Consider the following 4,014-nt stretch of genomic DNA (forward strand, 5'->3'; position numbering starts at 1 on the left):
TTATTCACTTGAGACAGAGAGATACAAAGAGAGAGAGAGAGAGAGCATGAGCAGGGGGAGGTGCAGAGGGAGAGGGAGAAGCAGGCTCTCCGCTGAGCAGGGAGCTGGATGCGGGGCTCGATCCCAGGACCCCGGGATCATGACCCGAGCTTAAGGCAGACGCTTAACCATCTGAGCCACCCAGGCAACCGGGAGCTCTAACTTTAAAAAGAAGATGATAACACACGTTGGTGAGGATATAGAGAAATTAAACCCCTCACACGGGGCTCAGGGGAATACAGTGACGCAGTTGCTTTGGAAAACATTCTGACGGTTCCTCAGCTGGTTGGACATCAGTACTGATACCACAGGGATGAACCTCGAAACCACGACGAAAAGTCGAGGAGCCAGTCACAAAGGAAGCACACATCATTTAGTCCATGTATACGAACTGTCCAGAACAGGCAAATGCAGAGAGACAGTAGCTTGGTCATTGGGGCGCAGGGGTACGCGAGCACCTGGCTCTGGGGCCCCCAAACAGACCAGGCATGGCCACTCGCCACTGACAGAATCCGAAGACAGAGGGACAAGTGGAGGTGACACAGGAAAGGAGTTTACTTCCAGGAGGCCAGGACCGGGAAGACGGCGGACCCGAGTCTCAAAGACTGTCGCCCAAGTGCTGAAGATACTCCCAGGAGAATGTGGGACAAGGGCAGCGGGTACGTGCAGGTGGGTAGTGAAGGTCAAGTTGATAGCTGTCTTGGGGTCAATCACGCAGGGTCTTGCTGGTGTCAGGACAGTCCTTACTGCTTGAAGGGGAGTTTCAGTGCCCATCATGGGATGCTTTGCCCACGGAGCCTTTTGCCTGAGTTAAGGGATAAGCTGGAAAGAACTTAATCAGAAAGTACAGATGGAGTTGGAGTCCTCTTTCAAGTGCCCAGGATGGGGGCACTTGTAGGGGATGGGGAATGACTATTAATGGGTATGGGGTTTCTTTTGGGGGAGGGAATGAAAAGATTCTACAATAGATTGTGGTCCTGGTTGCATAACTGTGAGCATACTATAAACCACTGAATCATACCCTTCCATGGGTGAATTGTATCGTATGTGAGTTCTATCTCAAAGCTGTTACATATATTAACAATGTGGTATGAAGCACCTTTCCCAGGTGATGGATATATCAACACAGTGATTGTGACCATTTCATGGGTGTATACATACCTCAAAATGTTTAAAACAGTATGGTCAATTAATCTTCAACAAAGCAGGAAAAGAATATCCAATGGGCAAAAGACAGTCTCTTCAATAAACGGTGTTGGGAAAACTAGACAGCCCCATGCAAAAGAATGAAACTGGACCGTTCTCTTACACCACCCACACAAATCAACTCAAAATGGATTAACCACCTAAATGTGAGACCTGAAACCATAAAAATCCTAGAAGAGAGCCCAGGCAGTAATCTCTCTGACACTGGCTATAGCAAATTTTTCTAGATAGGTCCCCTCAGGTGAGGGAAACAAAAGCAAAAATAAACTATGGGGACTACATCAAAATGAAAAGCTTCTGCACAGTGAAGGAAACAATCAACAAAACTAAAAGGCAACCTCCCAAAATGGGAGAAGATATTTGCACATGACATATCCAATAAAGGGTTAGTATCCAAAATATATAAAGAACTGATACAACTCAAATAATCCGATTTTAAAAATGGGCAGGAGACATGAATCAACATTTCTCCAAAGAGGACATCCAGATGGCCAGCAGACACATGAAAAGATGCTCAACATCACTTATCATCAGGGAAATGCAAATCAAAACCAGAGTGAGATATCACCTCCCACCTGTCAGAATGTCTAGAATCAAAAAGACTAAAAATAACAAGTATTGGCAAGGATGGAGAAAAAAGGAACCTTCATACACTGTTGGTGGGAATGTAAATCAGTTCAACCACCATAGAAAACAGTATGAAGTTTCCTCAAGAAGTTAAAAATACAACTACCCTATGACCCAGTAATCACACTACTGGGTATTTACCCACAAAATACAAAAACACTAATTCAAAGGGATACCTGCACCCCAATGTTTATAGCAGCATTATTTATAATAGCCAAATTATGGTAGCAGCCCAAGTATCTATCGATAGATGAATGAATAGGGAAAATATGGTGTGTGTGTGTATGAATATATATATATACACATATATTTTATAGATATATATATATTCCATTGTATATGCATGTATATATGCATTCCATTGTATATACTTCTATATACGCATTGCATATACAATGGAATATTATTCCACCATAAAAAGAATGAAATCTTGCTGTTTGCAACAACATGGATGGAGCTAGAGAGTATAATGCTAAGCAAAATAAGCCAGTCAAAGAAAGACAAATACCGTATGATTTCACTCATATGTGAAATTTAAGAAACAAAAGAAATGAGCAAAGGAAAAAAAGAGGGCGGGGGGAGGGGTGCCTGGCTGGCTCAGTCAGCAGAGCATGCGACTCTTGATCTGGGGATTGTGAGTTTGAGTCCCACATTAGGGACAGAGTCTGCATCATAAAATAAAATATAAAATAAAAAGAGACAAACCAAGAAACAGACTCTTCTTAACTATAGAGAACAAGCTGATGGTTACCAGAGGGGAGGTCGGTGGGGGATGGGGGAAACAGGTGATGTGGGAATTAAGAAGTGCACTTAAAAGGTGGGGGAAAAAAATATAAAACTGTACATTCTAAATATGTGCAGTTTAGGGGCCTGGGTGGCTCAGTCGGTTAAGCATCTGACTCTTGGTTTCAGCTCAGGTCATGATCTTGGGGTCGTGGGAACAAGTCCCGTGTGGGGCTCATGCTCAGCAGGGAATCTGCTTGAGATTCTGACTCTCCCTCTTCCCCTGCTCCTCCCCCCTCTCACTCGTGCTCTCTCTCAGTCTCATAAATAAATAAATAAATAAATAAATAAATAAATAAATAAATAAATCTTTTAAATAATAAAAATAAATGTGTGCTGTTTATTATACATCTATTATACCTCAATAAAGCTGTTTCTAAAAATCAGCTACAGTGAGCATCCAGAAAGGCGCACCATTCACATTATCTTATCTGTCCTTCCAATCTCTTTATGAACACACGCACTTTTACAAAATGGGATAATCTTTCCTTTTCTCCACATGGGGATAGATCGGGAGCAACTTTCCAAGTCATTAAATAACGATGCTTAATGGCCACACAGAATTTTATGTTCAGTAATAGTTAACGTGTTCCAAACAGGGATATCTACAGTGAGACCACTGAGGCTTCAGGGTGCGGGGCCCCCCTTTCTACCAGAAGCGGTATAGACTTCCAGGCCTCTGGAAGGAGCCATCAGAAGGCCAGGCTTCTGCCTGGCAGGGAGCCCGTGGGAACAAGCCCCTGGCCAGCCGCTCATTCCTGGTAATCCTGCCTCCTCTTATTGGCCCAGGTTGGCACCCGGTGCTGAGTAGGTCTTAGGCGGTGGTGTCCTGCCCCCTCCCCCACAGGGCAGCTTGGGCCTCACACAGGCCCAAACTGACACCCTAGTCCCAGCCCAGTGTTGGCCAGGCCCTGGTAGTGGTCATCAAACTTCTCAGTCATGTGTCCCCTAAAATAATTTTACATGCTCAGCTCTTTGGTTTTTGCTTTTCTTTTTAAGTAAGCTCTACGCCCAACACAGGGCTTGAACTCATGACCCCAAGATCAAGAGTCTTCATACTTCACAGACTGAGCCAGCCAGGTGCTGTCCCCCAGCCACCACCCCCCCAGAATAATTTTGAACACTCATCTACCTCTTGCATTTTTTAAAAAAGATTTTATTTTATTTATTTTTTTTATTCTTATGTTAATCCCCATACATTACATCATTAGTTCTAGATGAAGTGTTCCATGATTCATTGTTCGTGCACAACACCCAGTGCTCCATGCAGAACGTGCCCTCCTCAATACCCACCACCAGGCTAACCCATCCTCCCACCCCCCTCCCCTCTAGAACCCTCAGTTTGTTTTTCAGAGTCCA

This window comes from Leptonychotes weddellii, chromosome 9, assembly GCF_054177405.1.
Source record: "Leptonychotes weddellii isolate Sample4059 chromosome 9, ASM5417740v2, whole genome shotgun sequence".
Taxonomy (NCBI): domain Eukaryota; kingdom Metazoa; phylum Chordata; class Mammalia; order Carnivora; family Phocidae; genus Leptonychotes; species Leptonychotes weddellii.